The sequence below is a fragment of the Stylophora pistillata genome, chromosome 5, assembly GCF_964205215.1.
Source record: "Stylophora pistillata chromosome 5, jaStyPist1.2, whole genome shotgun sequence".
NCBI lineage: Eukaryota > Metazoa > Cnidaria > Anthozoa > Scleractinia > Pocilloporidae > Stylophora > Stylophora pistillata.
The window spans coordinates 21,328,538-21,344,433 of NC_142523.1; the positions used below are offsets into that span (position 1 = coordinate 21,328,538).

At 38.5% G+C, this 15,896-nt stretch overlaps 1 long non-coding RNA gene across 3 annotated transcripts in view; it reads left to right on the top strand.

Annotated features, from left to right (window-relative positions):
- The first annotated feature begins 7,743 nt into the window (after nucleotides 1-7,743).
- Nucleotides 7,744-15,896, top strand: part of LOC148730766 (uncharacterized) — a 43,787-nt gene continuing 35,634 nt past the window's right edge. The window contains exons 1-2 of one of the 3 annotated variants that reach the window (XR_016002161.1): nucleotides 7,744-8,172; nucleotides 8,360-8,479. This is a non-coding gene — a long non-coding RNA (uncharacterized LOC148730766). The remainder of the gene's footprint in view (nucleotides 8,173-8,359; nucleotides 8,480-15,896) is intronic. The other 2 variants (XR_016002163.1, XR_016002162.1) reach the window with 2 other exon arrangements.

Below are 15,896 nucleotides of genomic sequence, written 5' to 3' on the forward strand. Positions count from 1 at the left end.
ACCCTCCCCCCTCTCTCTTCGGAAAAGCGGCATACCTAATGTATTCTTCATTAACATGACCCTCAAGGCTGTCGTGCACTCGCAAAAAAGGAAAGGGAACAATTACAAACGACGTATATGAGAACGATCCTTCGCAGTAAAGCACTATTTGAGCAATAGTGAAAATCAGACCTGAAAAAAATTTCAGGCCTGTACGGGATTCGAACCACTGACCTCTGCGATACTAGTGCAGCGCTCTACCAATTGAGCTAACAAGCCAACTGGGAGCAGGCCATCAAATTAATTCGACATAAACCCGTAGATGATAAATCAAACAACAACAAACATACGTATGAACATATGTTGATTGCAATTTGAGCAACTCTTGACCATTTATTTACACAATCTAATTTAATTATCCGACCTACTTTAACTAGATTAAAAATAGGTTAAAAGTAGCCCGCGTGATTTAACTATGTGCTATTCAAAATAATTAACCAGAAATCTGGGTTTCGAAGGTGGAAGGTATTTCTTTTGGATCTCCAAAGGATTTTATTGGGAAAGGATTCGGGACGATTTAATCAAAGTTTAAATATTTAAACGGTAATTGGTCAAAATGTACACTTAGTCACGCAAACTTAAGAACGTGTCTGTAAGAATGAAACATCTTGGGAAAGGAAAATTTTCAATCCCCCTTCAAATTTTGCATGCAGTTAGGCACTCAGGAGGGATGCACAAAAATACCCTTTCATAAGGTTGCAGCACCCTCGTTGCCATGGTAACAACGGCTGCTTGTTCGAGGCCTGGGGCCTCATTTCCATGTAAAAACATCGCAAAAAAAGTGTAAAATGCTTATTTCTCTATCTCGAGCTGAATACAACATTACAAATTGGTACTTCTAGCATACATAGTGACATCATTCGTCTTTACTTTGATGCATTCAATTTTCCCTGGGAGTGAATGTGAACACAACAATAGATTATTTATCTTGGTACAGTTTCGGTCATTTTTGCTGTAGGGTAAAACAGGGAAAACGTTTGTCTAAATTTCTCCGAAAGTACACCGATTCTGGAACTGAAACTACGCACTTAGCTGGTTATAATATTCTAGTTTTTAAATATGTAAAAATATCTGCGGGTCGGCCTCTACTTTTCATAGTGGCAATTCGCGAACGAAGCTAAAAAATCAGATATCGCATAAATTTGCAATGTTTACATCTAATGTTCTCAACAACAAACGTTTCAGACAAATGAAAAGTGCAAGACTTTGAAAGAATGTTATCTTCTGAGCAATATCCCGAAGAGAAATCTCGAATGTGAGTGTCTCACAGAAAGCATGGGGTACTGTGGAGAAATTACCCCAAATTAAATAAAATGGTAAAATCAGTGGGTGGGTACAGCGATAGTAGAACATATTTGTCCCAATAATGGAGTTGATAATGGGTGGGCGTGTGATCCCTTGTTGCAGTTTGATGACTCGATGGAATTCCAATCAAACTTCAACCTCGTAAGTAAGTTAAACGTAAGTCTCGTTTAATTTTTCAATTCTATCTCGTCATCGCTGCCGCAGGGATCTTATGAGATTTCAAAGCCAAGACAGTCGCATGAGAGAAAAGCCCCATGGTAAGTTACAGCAAAGCATTTATTAAAATAACACAAACCTTGCGTTTGGAACAATAACATGTTACACGTATGATGCACGATCCTCGCAGTAGATAGCGCTATTTAAGCAATAGCGAAAATCAGACCTGAAAAAAATCAGGCCTGTACGGGACTCGAACCACTGACCTCTGCGATACTAGTGCAGCGCTCTTACCAATTGAGCTAACAAGCCAACTGAGAGCAGGCCGTTAAGTTGATTCGTAATGAACCCGTGAAAGTGATAAATGAGATAGAATAAATATATGAAAATCATATATTTTGAACTGCGGTATTTGATACGTATGATGCACGATCCTCGCAGTAGATAGCGCTATTTAAGCAATAGCGATAAATCAGACCTGAAAAAAATCAGGCCTGTTCTCAGTTGGCTTGTTAGCTCAATTGGTAAGAGCGCTGCACTAGTATCGCAGAGGTCAGTGGTTTGAGTCCCGTACAGGCCTGATTTTTTTCAGGTCTGATTTTCGCTATTGCTTAAATAGCGCTATCTACTGCGAGGATCGTGCATCATACGTATCAAATACCGCAGTTCAAAATGTATGATTTTCATATATTTATTCTATCTCAACATGTTACACCTTAGCAGACAAAAAAAGAAGAGTGTATCTCTCTAGTGACAAGGTATATTAACCTCTTACTAAAGCTTTAGAAATGTCAACTGGGCTACAGTAAATTCCCTACTGTACGTCTTAACCAATCTGGAGGATGGCCGATGCAAAATTGGACGGTTACATTGGTTTATTGTAAAAAATGTCAAAACACCTTGAGGATGACCATCCAGCATGACGCAAGATGTCTTGGATAGGGAAACAGGCTGCACTTACTTTCGAGGTTGCTGTGGCTCTTGTGCTGTGCGTTTTGAATGCTTTAGTGTGTATACCAGCAGCCTCCATAACTGAACGGATTCATCTCGAAATAATTTCTCAACTTAGCGCTCAACTTATTGATCGACATTCAGCACTACAAACGTCGCATAAGGAAGATTCCGACCGCATTCCATTCACTCTCACGTTTCACCCTCACAACCACTCAGTTAAATCCATCATTCTTAAAAACTTCAAATTACTTCAAAACGATCCAGAGACAGGCACTATCTTTTCGCAGCCTCCGCTCATTTCATTCAAACGCGACAAAAACTTAGGCAATTTTTTGGTCAGAAGTTCTTTTCAGACTAATGAGCAACCAGGCACTTTTAAATGCGCTCGTGCACGATGCAAAACGTGTCCTTTCATTCACAACACTGATAAAATATCGGGACCTAAACGATCCATTAAGATCACCGATCACTTCACGTGCACCTCCGCTAATGTAATCTATTGCATAACTTGCACTTATTGCAAAAAGATATACATCGGCGAAACAGGCAGAAGACTAGGTGACCGATTCCGAGAACACCTTCGAGACGTGGAAAGGAATGACAAGGACACATCGAAACCAGTCGCTAGACATTTTAATTTACCCAATCATTCTAAGCAACATATGGCAATCTGCGGTCTTTCCTTGCACTTAGGTGGCACGGAAAGCCGTAAAAATCTTGAACAAAAGCTCATCTTTCAAACCGGCAGTCTAAATCCCACAGGGATCAATGAACGCTTTTCATTCCACTAATTTATTCATGTTTTTCTCGTTGCCATGCACCCACCAATAACGTAGCTCCATTGTCTGCCTTTAAAAGCACACACAACCCACAATTCCTCTATTCGCTCCGACGAAGGGCTAACGTTCGAAACGTCAGCTTTTGTAATCATTACGGTGGCCAATTTACCATTTCAACTTTGTTGATATATCCAAATTATTTCGTTACTCCCACCGACGCAGCCCCAAACAGTTCATCTCGAAATAGTTTCCCTTGAAACTTGTTTGTAAGGTTTGATACAACAAATGAAAAGTTTAGTTTCTGATCCTCTTAGAAGCTTTGTTCGCTCAAGGTACTCCCTCAAATAGGTAACTACACAGAGTAAAGGATCAGCTGGGAAAGTTTTCAAAACAACAGATAGGACTTTGTAACTTGGCCTGCTTTGTTTTATATGTTCTGTAAGTGGAAATTCAAATCCATCAGGCACTTCTTTCATGAAGTCAATGTCAAGGATATGTAAGCTTTGTCCTCTTTGTGCAGTGACCAACGGACATCAACATAACCAACTTCAGCGTGAGAGTTTTCCAGATCAAGCTTCTCAGGGGGTTTGAGAGAGGAAATATAAGTCAAAACAGGTTGCACATCCCAAGTTGACTGGTACCGAGAAGTTGGCGGGGAACCCTAATATACACCTTCCATGACCCTGATAATGAGTAGATGAGTGCCAATGGTCATATTGTTCACTGGTACAGCAGATGGCTGATACGGCACTCCTGGCAGTACTAATGGTGGTGTATGATAGTCCCTTGTCATGGAGGCTGACAAGAAAAACCACGTTTTTCTTGCTCGAGTCGTGCGTACAGTTGTTTACAACCGCAGTGATATCTCCTGAATCCGGCTGTTTATCGATGTTTTGTTCTTCGTCTGGCGTATCGTCCTGAAGGAGAAGGTCTTCCTCTAAGTCAGCAAGGGCTGCTGTCTGCGCCTCAGAGACCTGAGATAGTCGTGACAAAGTGCTGGTTAGGTTCTGTAAAACGTTCATTAGTTTGTTGTCGTTCACACTTGACTCCGCCACTGTTAAGCCTGAAAACTCTGCTGGCGACTCGTCTGATATTGTGGACATAGGAACATTGTTACAAGTGGACTGCGTGAAGTTTTGCTTCGATTAAATCGAAAATTGCGAAAAACAGCAAAATATTATCCTGAGCACTGAAGACTGCAAACTGATTTCGCGCGCCAAAAGCACTGATTACGCGCATGCGCCTAGCTCTCTCATGGGATCCGAGAGTTCGGGATCCATGTTCGCCGAGCGTTAATTGTACTGATATTGTATATTTGAAACAGTGGCTTTGGAAGAATCAAGCCAACTAGTAAGTTATTTGGTACTCCTGTCGAAGAAGCTAGTCAAGTAAGAAATCGTTTATACCCCTCAAATATGGTCGGGTTCAAAGTCATCAATGAATTACATGGCGTTATATTGTAAACTGTAGATGATGCGTAAAGACACATTACAGGCCTGTTGTCTGATCAGAAGAAAATTTTCACGCCCACTGCGTAAAAGCTAACATCTATATTTTGCTAGCAAAAAAAGAGTAAACAAACCCATGTTGTGCTTAATTTGTCCTTTCAAGTTAGTTAGATTTAAGAAGTAAATGACGTCTTCTTATAGACGGCCTAAAAACACTTCCCTGTTAAGTTATAGCGGATCGGATCAGCAAAAGAATTTTTAGAATTTTCTTAAAACTTAAATTTCTTCGAATGTGCAAAGAAGAACAGACGCCCTCTGCCAGCTTACAAAAAGTGTCGTTGTAAAACAATTTCATCGTGGGAAATGGATGAATATGGGCGGCCGTCACCACCAAAAATTAAGGATGTCAAATAGATCAGTAAATACAAAGATGGTTTAAGGTTTAGCTGCAGGATAGCCTAGCTAATAAAGGAATAGCATGGCCAAATTATAGACAGTCTAGATTTCCTTCATGAAATAGAACAGCCTAAACATAAATAGTTTAGCCAAATGATAAACGGTCTAGTTGCCCATGTCGAGTTGGAAGATGAAATTGTGAAATGGACCAGCTAAATTGCAAATAGTCTAGCACTCATATGCAATACAGTACACAAACGGTGTAGCTTTGCGTCAAATGACTCAGGATAATATGGAGTAGCACAGCGTACGCACAAACGGTGTAGCTCTGGGTAAAATGGCTCAGCATAATGTCGAATGGTACATCGTACATACAAACAGTGTAGCCTTGCGTGAAAAGGCTCAGCGTAATGTAGAATGGTACAGCGTACACACAAATGGTGTAGCGTTGTGCGAAATGGCTCAGCGTAATGTCGAATGGTACGGCATAATGTCAAATGGTACAGCGTACATACAAACAGCGTAGCGTTGCATGAAATAGCTCAGCTCAGCGTAATGTGGAATGGTACAGCGTACACACAAACGGTTTAGTGACGTAACGCTACACCATTCGTGTGTACGCTGTGCCATGCGACATCACGCTGAGCCATTTCACGCAACGCTACACTGTTTGTATGTACGCTGTGCCATTCTACATTACGCTGTTCCATTTGCGGTTTGTATTTTTGGTGGTTTCGGCGAGATAGCGATCTGCTGGGGGCATGACGTCATCGAGTGTGAAGAATTGCGCGAAACCATCACAGTGTGTGGTCGCTGTGTTAAAGAGCCTTCACTTCGCCTTGCCGTAAAGCAGAGCCATTTCGGTAAATTTATCCAATTTTTTCCCTAGCTGATATTGCTTTTATTTGTTTTCCTTCATGAAAGCGTTAATTAAAATAGCACTGAACAAGACTTGATTCTACCACGGTTTGCCTGCCTACCGGTTTCTCACAGTTTGCACACGTTGGTGTGCCTGAATGTTTAAAGTGTTAAGTAGTGTTATTACGTGCGAGAAATGTCGAATGCCGAGCTCTCTTTTCTTTTTTGACTCGCGCTTACTGCTCAATGAGAGTTTAACTGCAAAGGCTCTTTGGACATTTCAAAAGTACGTGAGAAGTTGGATTTTGAGTGTACTATCATAGACGCCATGGCAAGAAAACTGATAGCCTTAATTTGTTTTGACATTTTTCAATCAAAGTGATATCGGAATGCGTTAATTAGTTTTCCGTACGATTAGAGTATTAAGCTAAGGGAAGACTGCTTACATTTATTATTTTAAAGAGGTGTATATTATATTACTTTTTTTATTTTTTTTTTCCTGGGTGCGGTGATAGTAGAACTAATTTCTATTTTTATTTTCTCGATCAGGCTCTTTGAACATCGCAGAAGTAAGTTAGAAGTTGGATTCTGTGTGTGCCCTGGACGCCATGGTAAGAAAACTGAGAGCCTTGATCTGTTTTTACATTTGTCAATCAAACATGTAGTTTTTGCCAAAGCAACCTTTTTTCCGAGTTGGTTTTGAGCACATACATGCCTTTCTTGATGAGACACGTCTGCCATAAAATAAGTAAAAAAACGCACAGACATAAAACAGGGTGGTAAAGGGAAGGGAAACTGTCCTTCTACAATTCACGAAAAATAAAATCGGCTTAAGGTTACTACTTCCCACCTTCGCAACGCAACGAAAACTCAAGCATGTGCTTTTGTTTGCAAAGTATTTGGCAACATTAACTTTGTTCTTTTCAGTGAGTTTTCGTTGGAGAAATTTACCGAATTGGCTCTGCTTTACGGCAAGGCGAAGTGAAGGCTCTTTAACACAGCGACCACACAATGTGATGGTTTCGCGCAATTCTTCACACTCGATGACGTCATGCCCCCAGCAGATCGCTATCTCGCCGAAACCACCAAAAATGCAAACCGCAAATGGAACAGCGTAATGTAGAATGGCACAGCGTACATACAAACAATGTAGCGTTGCGTGAAATGGCTCAGCGTGATGTCGCATGGCACAGCGTACACACGAATGGTGTAGCGTTACGTCACTAAACCGTTTGTGTGTACGCTGTACCATTCCACATTACGCTGAGCTGAGCTATTTCATGCAACGCTACGCTGTTTGTATGTACGCTGTACCATTTGACATTATGCCGTACCATTCGACATTACGCTGAGCCATTTCGCACAACGCTACACCATTTGTGTGTACGCTGTACCATTCCACATTACGCTGAGCCTTTTCACGCAAGGCTACACTGTTTGTATGTACGATGTACCATTCGACATTATGCTGAGCCATTTTACCCAGAGCTACACCGTTTGTGCGTACGCTGTGCTACTCCATATTATCCTGAGTCATTTGACGCAAAGCTACACCGTTTGTGTACTGTATTGCATATGAGTGCTAGACTATTTGCAATTTAGCTGGTCCATTCCACAATTTCATCTTCCAACTCGACATGGGCAACTAGACCGTTTATCATTTGGCTAAACTATTTATGTTTAGGCTGTTCTATTTCATGAAAGAAACCTAGATTGTCTATAATTTGGCCATGCCATTCCTTTATTAGCTATGCTATCCTGCAGCTGATCCTTAAACCACCTTTGTATTTACTAATCTATTTGACATCCTTGTATTTTTGGTGGTGACGGCCGCCCATATATGCATAGATGAAAGCTTGAAACGAAAGTCATGGAGGGTTACATGTAGCCCGCGAACTCGACGGTTGTCGCCTTTCTTCGCTACTGAGAATCGAAAACCATTGATAAATCTGCGTGCCTAGACTGATTTATGAGGTAGAAAATTATCATGATGGTGATAAAAGAATAAGAAGAATGAAAATAACGATAATAGTAATAATGATCAACAGGAAATGAGAACAAAAACCGCTGACCGTATACTGTGGTTTCGTCGCCTGAACAGGAGGGAGACGAGGGAGACACGTGATTGTGTCAGGACAACACATTTGAACAGATATCCTAACGGTGTGTATGTCAGTTAGTGCTGTCCTTGGCTGTAGTGGGCATCTGCAAGTGGTATTTAACTTTTAGATGTCAGGGTAAGCTAGATTTTGTAAAGGAAACTTCCGTTACTCAGTTCATAGCTCGTCTTGCACGAACATGCGACGGCAGCACATAGGTGTTATAGAATGTTGCGTTGGACTTCAAACGTGATCTTCAATAGCCTTCGAAATATATGTCTAATGACTGTTTCTATTTATTTCAATTTGTTTGTCCTAATTGTAGGTTAAAAGTCCCTGCAGTTTTGGAAGGAAGAGATTCTATCGAATGCTGGCGGTTGGAACCCTTGGGACGCAAATTGATCACATCAAATATCACGTTTTTCAGGATCAATGCTTCCTAAAGGTTTGCGAACCACTTTCGCTACGCTAATGTTGTTAAAGTTTCAAACCTACTTTTATTCTAGTGCACTATTTATACCAAGCTTCCTTTCTTAAGATATTTTGATGATTTCGCCGATTTCGGCGCATATTGTTTACTTGAGGTTGACAGTTGCATGATCGCCACAAACCAACCCTCTCAGTTTGCCGAAAGTCTCAATTTTTAAATTTTCTGTCATTGGCGTACGTGTTCGCGAGATCAGTTTGAGAAAGATTAACAAAAAAGGGTTGATAGTCTGTTGTTTGGCTCACTGCTCAGGATATTTAATTGGTTTGTAGGTTGGTACAGAAGTAGTTTTCACAAAACTTTGTCTGAAATGAACCTCACTATGGTAACAACCTGGTACAAAGTAACACTGATGTATATATGTTGTAGTTCAATTTTATCCTCTAGTTTAATTTTTTCCAAACCAGTTCAGTTTTTTTGAACCAGTTTAATTTTACTGATTAGGGTTAAGCATTCATTGCACAGTGTTGCAAAGAAACCTTTACATTTAGTCTTTATGAAATGAATGCATAATTAATGTATGGGTTATATGAAACTCTTTCCATTTTGAAAATGGGTCAAGCTCTAACAAAGCACCCTGGGTTTTCCTATTTCGTGTGGCGAGTGTGGCAGTGGTTTGGTTACCTGTCTTACCTTCTTTTCCAACGGAACTCTCTCAAGGTTAAAAACCAATCATTTCTTCATGTAATTTGTTTGTCAATGAAAAAACTTTTGTTAGTTTTTGTTGCTCAAATCACTCAGACTCGACTAGTAAGTGATGTTACATACATTGTAAAAAAGCTAACACTTAGTATTTTATAATAGTTTTACTGGGGTATCTAAAACATGGTAAAATAAAACAACAGTAACGTATTTTAATAAAAATGGTTATAAATAAATAAAAATTAGTTTGAAATTGGCAAAAATATGGAGTAAACAACATACAAAGACAAATCTAATAGAACTTCTCAAGTAAAACAGAATTTCCCACTTTCACCTACGAAAAAAATAATTCCTATTCATCATTAAAACCAATGGTTGCATCAAGTGTTGGAAAAAGTGTTAACATTACTTGGCAGTATTCAGGTGCCACTGGTGACAAAAACAAATGACTAGAAAATTAATGTGACTTTTTTTTTAAAAATTTACTTCTAACAACTTGCATAGAATATAGCAAACAGAGCTTTTAGAGTAAGCAAAAATGATTAATTTAAAGACCTATTTACATTTTGGAAAGCAGTTATAAATTACTGTCAGCTTATAAAAAGGGAATTGCTTATGATTTACACCAATTTTATCATCTCTTTCAGTGCTGAAAGTTTAATTTTGGCTTTGGGGGCACTTGTGCTACCAGGTGTAAATTTTTAGGCGCACTGCTAAAATTCTAGGCGCACAGCGAAAAATTTTAGGAGTACAGCTTAAAATACTAGTGGAACCAAAAAAAAAAAAAAACAGAAAGCTTCAGACGTCTCGGTAATCATTTATCGGCATGTTGTCTTTTATTTTAAACCAATCTGTGTTTGTTTCTACCTCCACACTATTACTCTACATTGGAGATAACAATAACACTGTTAGGTTTTTTTTTTAATTAACCTTCTCTATCTCAAGAAGTATTGCTGCACTTCATGATACAGTCAAGGCAACAGAAAAATTCTGTATTCATTTCCTTTGAAATGAACGTGAATAACTAAGAACATATACACCGTCAGTGTACTGCTCACAACTTTCATTTGATTTCCAATGAATAAACTTTTAGTTTAAAGCTGAAACAGACTTGGACGTAGAACCATGTCATTAATACAACCTCAACTCAATCATTCGAAATCCAGTGAGTCCCACGAGTCAGCAACTGAAATTAGTTCATCTGGCCACCTTCTGTAAACAAAGTTGGGATGCCTTGGTCTCTGACCGCTATCGTTCAGATAATAATCCCTGCAATAAACATGGCTCTTACTCTTCGAGCGCTTAGTAAGTGTCTGGTGTTTAAAATTGCTCCACCCACTGACTAAGGATGAAGATACATGCATTGGGAAGGCTTTACAGTATCGGCAGTGCATCAACTCTTTTCCTGAATCCCATTCAAGCCATTCGAATTCCTTCAGCCCTGCTCTCTGAAACTTGTATATGTTTCCTTTTTTTTGTCTCTGGTTCGTCGTCTATATCTTGGACTAAAGCACTATCAATGGAGCAGGACATTGATGAAGTTTTCGAGTTCGAAGCTGAAGAAGAAGGCGCCGGCCGGCTGTTCAATAACAAACTATAGTTATTCAAATGAGCGTTTCGTAAGAGAATAGATTACATTGATTGCCATTGACTTAACTGAGATGTACAATACAATACAATAAAATAATTTATTATTCATCGTTTTATTTAAATTGTTCTCACCGTGAAGAAATAAAGTCTTTTTAACCAGGTTGTTGAGCTTGACCTTTCACATCAACCGGTGAACTTGATTGCCGAGAAGCACGTGCTTTAAAGGTAGCCTTCACTCGCATGTGTCTGCGGAGTATTCGCAAAACTGAATAGGGCTGGGATGGAATGGGAACATGGAGTTCCGAGTTCGGAGAAGCCATAGCAGAAAAAGACAAATAAAACACAAGCTGATGCAAGGAAAATGATAACTTTATTGTTTGCAGCCTGATTATGTCATACCTACGATTGAACTTATTATTTCAATCTTCCGTTTCGTGTCCAACCAGTTGAGTGGTGATAAGCTCAGTCGCACTAATCTCTGGGATTCATAGGCGCACAAGTGCGATCACACATGAATTTTTAGGTGCGCAATTAAAAATCTAGTTGCATCTGCGACAAGCTGGTTGCTAACTTTGAGCCCTGTCTTTGGGATTTTTTCATTGAATACAACAGTAAGGAGCAGTTCAGTGATATCATCATCACTAAGGTCTGCAAGTTCTTTCACCCATTCCCCATCCTGCTCTGTTGTAATAGTGTACAGTCGTTTAATCATATTGTCAAGTATATCTGGGGAAGTCGTGTCTTTCCCAGTGATGGTAAGAATACTTGCCATTATTTTAATGCAACATTTACAACAACAATAACTATTTAAAGAGGGAAGCGCATTAACCTCTTATAGTTTTCTAACCTACGGCACTGAAAAATAAATAAGCAAATAGAAAAATAAGTACAGAGGATAAAAATATATATATACACAACAGACAATATATAAAGTAAAATAGACTAAAAATGAAATGAATAAATATAAATCAAAGAAAGGGGGCAAAATATGTAACTATAAACGAACACGTACACATACATATGTAAATATAGATTAAAGACGGAATAGTAGTTATAGTAGGATTATGAAAAACAGTAAAGGCTTATAGTTTCTAAAGGAACTGTTTGGGGCTGCGTCGGTGGGGGTAACGAAATAATTTGGATATATCAACAAAGTTGAAATGGTAAATTGGCCACCGTTATGATTATAAAAGCTGACGTTTCGAGCATTAGCCCTTCGTCGGAGCATGATTAAAATATGGTAGAAGTAGAGATAAATATTAAAAAATAAATACACTAAGAAAATGAACTAATCCTTGAACTAAGACTTAAAAAGAATTTACGTTTGTTGCCTCATAGATGGAAAGGGCAAGGGAGTTCCATGTTCCCACAACTCTTTGAAAATAACTACCAGTATTATAATATTTTAAGAACATTTGTTCTTGCATGTCTCATCTTTAGAGTTAACTTTAGTTATCAATGTGTCAAAACGAATAGTGATCAATAATAGTGGATAATACTGTGTCAATTTTTTCAGTGGACTGATATAGTACAATTTGTGAGAGGTTATGGTGGATTCATGTGGGATATTCAAGTTGTTTTAAAATAACATTTTCCTAGTTATGTTTGATTTCAAGATGGGTACTGCATCAATTTAGGGTACAATGTACATTTATGTGTATAGCACAGAACTTGCCAGGTATTTTATTAACAGTGTATGATAACATGCTACTTAAATTCAGGTGAAAGGAAAACTACTAGTTTGAGAAATAGAAACTCTTTGATGAAAACTATGGGTTAATTTCTCAATATTGTTCAATGTTTTATCTTGTTGACTACTAAGCAAATGGTAAAAGTGGAATACAACTCACCGTTTGAATCATTTACGCTTGGGTCACCTAAAAGGGAATTGGTTAGAGAGCATTAATTGTTATTACTTGTGATGCATAAATGCAGTTATTTTTGTTCTTTACAAAGGTTCTTTGTCATTTGAAAAAGTTGATTCAATCTTTGTTCCACCTGTTGTCTGTATTTTAAAGTGTTTATCTTTTTAATACTTTGAAGTCAATTAGAGTCATTGGCTCTACTACAAGTGAGGACAACCATTTAATTTGACTTAAACCTGCATATGTGATGCCCAATGTTTGTTCAGACTTTCCAATATCCATAATGCAGTGGTTTTGTCACCATCTCTTACTTTCCTGCTTTGGCTAAGTTATGTTTTCTTTTCTATAAAGAGAGTGTTTCATAATTTTTGCAAAATGACTTTAAAATACGACAGGAAATTTCAATGCAACACTGAATCTGTTTTCCTGGATTAGTTTTGTGAAATTCATGTTATTGTTTAGTTCTCTCATCTTCTCATTTTTTTTTTCTGGAGTTGGCAGCTTCTTCTTACTGACTCCACAAATGTCATGGCCTTCATCAGTGCCAAAGGGCTGTATTCTGGTCAGTGTTAGATTAACTGCTTGATCCTTCTCTGCTGGAGAAGATATACATGCCACAATTGCAGTAAAGGCTCTGTTAGCAATAAGTTGGGCAGTTACTGTTGCCTGAGCTGCATATGGCGCATGAGTGTCCCTGGTGCCACAATAAACAACAATTAGTGTGTCTATCCGCTCAATAATTTTTCAAAGGGTCTCTTGGATCTTTTTAGCTTTGTCCTGCATGGTAGGCTTTTTTGTGTTGGCTGGTGAAGTTTGGGTTGCCCTAATCACATCCAACAGACTAAGGGAAACAGCTCTGTTGTGCATTAGTATAAGAGAGTTGACAAGCAGAGGTTGGATTACCAGCAGACTGCAAATTAGGCTGATATTCACTGGGGTGATATTCACTGGGCTGATATTCACTGGGCTGGCTGGAACTGAGTGGACAAATGATGATGATGGATTTGGAGATGGGCATACACAAACTTGTAAAGGTGACATTGCTTGGATTAAGAATAACACTAACATTGGAAATTGTATACAAAGTTACATGTAATGTCTATATTGAATGTCCTGAGCCTCTTCTTAATTTGTTACTAGTTTTTGTTTAGAATCCAAAGCTCTTGATATAAGTAATTTCATCACTCTACTGACAAGGTGTAAACTTAATGTCATCATAATGATTATAATTTTTCTGTTTGGTTTCAAAACTGTATTATTTTGGTGAAAACCAATCACACCTGTACATACTCAGTATTTATCTATTGTACCAACTTAAACTAACACTAAAAACATCATACTAACTGTTCATCAAGGATATGCTGTAAACAATAATTATATTGGGATTAACAGTAACATTGGAAAATATCCACAGGGTGATGTTTAAATTGAATGTTCTGGTCCTTTTCTTTCTATTAAAGTTTATGGTATTGGTAATATCATCTCTCTACTGACAAGGATTTAAACTCAATGTCATCAAATTAAATTACAACTTTTCTGTTTAGTTTGAAAATGGTATCTTTAAAAACATTAAACTTGCACATAGTTATCTATTGTACAAAACATTTTAACTAACAGTGCAAATGTAAAGTACTAAGTGCTCATCAAGAAAATTAATAATTTGGTGTTAAATATCATTGTACTAGGAATAAAAGTAACTTTGGAAAATGTTAACAAAGTAATGTTTAAATTGAATGTCCTAGTTCTTTTTATTTATTATTTTTTTTTTAACATTTGGTGACATTGCTGCCTTTAATTCATAAGTTGGATCCAACACAGCTTAATGATGTTGAAGCTGTTGGTGTGGCAAAGTGAACCAAAGCTTTTTAATTTGTTATTTTCAGTAGTGACCATTATGCAGAGATTCCATGTTATGACATAATTTTCTAGCAGCTGGGAAACACCACATGACTATGTTGTCTGTGTAGGGTATAAGTTTTTTAAAGCATGAAACACATGAAATTTTGTTGGTGGCTTGCTGTATGCCCATGACTTCACACCAAACTGTTACCATCCTTGAAGCCATAATATCATAAAAATGAGCCAGTGATCTTCCAAATGCAGCTGATTGTTTAGGGCTTAAATCTTTGGAGTGTTAAGATAACTATCATAATGATTCTGAGACCTGTACAGTGTAACCTCACATTTTTGAAGAAGTTAGTTGTGTTGAAATTAAGTTTCTCAATACATTCTCCTACAAGACAAGCTTTATTGAACCTGTAACGACAGGTGGATAGACAAACAGTGTCTGCAAAACTGCAATTATTTAGTACACTGGTGAACAACAACTCTAGAAGATGGCTGGCCACCCAAAACTCCATCACATGACCCGCAAGGCGGGAAACTAGACTGCTTCACGTAAGCATACTCGTTACATCTCCCTTCTAATAGTCGAGCAACTATAAATGTAGACAACGTTGATGATAATAAAAGAAAGAAAGAAATAACACAATGTTCAAATCTGCCTTGAGGAAGTCTAGTGCATTAAGCGCCCCTGCACAACTATGCATAATAAAAAATAAATTCAAAGCAAAAAAAGAGGCACAAGGCAGAGTCAATGTCTTAATTCAGCACTCGTAATCTTTTAGCCACACTGGGTGGTGGCGGTCCCGCACTGGACGACCTTCAGTGCGTGGCCCAGAAACCACTGATGATGATGATGGTATCATTGGTGATGGCGGCTCAGCTGGGCTGGACTCAACCAGTTCAATAGGATCGGTCATGTTGAGGTTTGTTTCAACTCACTCCAGTAACTCCTCAAACGTTGCCCTGAGCCATTTACAGTTCCGACAATAATGTTTTCTGTTTACCTCAACCAAGTAGGAACGGGTCCCATCCTCTCCATTGATGCGCCACATTGACCACTCCTCGTTTGGCAATCGCATCCTAATGGCATCACCTTCGCGCAATTTTGGCAGTTCATGTGAGTGACGATCATAGTAGTGTTTCTGCTTTTCCTTCCTAATCTTGATCTTTTCAGGGACATCGGTTATCACTTTTGGAGTTAGCAAATGCTTGGCTACTGGGAGATGGGTGCTTATCGAAGGCTTGATGTGACGTGGTGAAAATCCCATTCCTTATTGAAGGCCTTGAAATCTACACTGTTTGTCACTGATGATGGTCGCAGGAATACCATGCCTGGAAAACCAAGCCAGTGATAATTCAGGTGCTGGTGGTGCTACTCATATCTTGCACTTCAAAATAACCAGAGGAGTAATCAACGGCTATCAAAAATGATT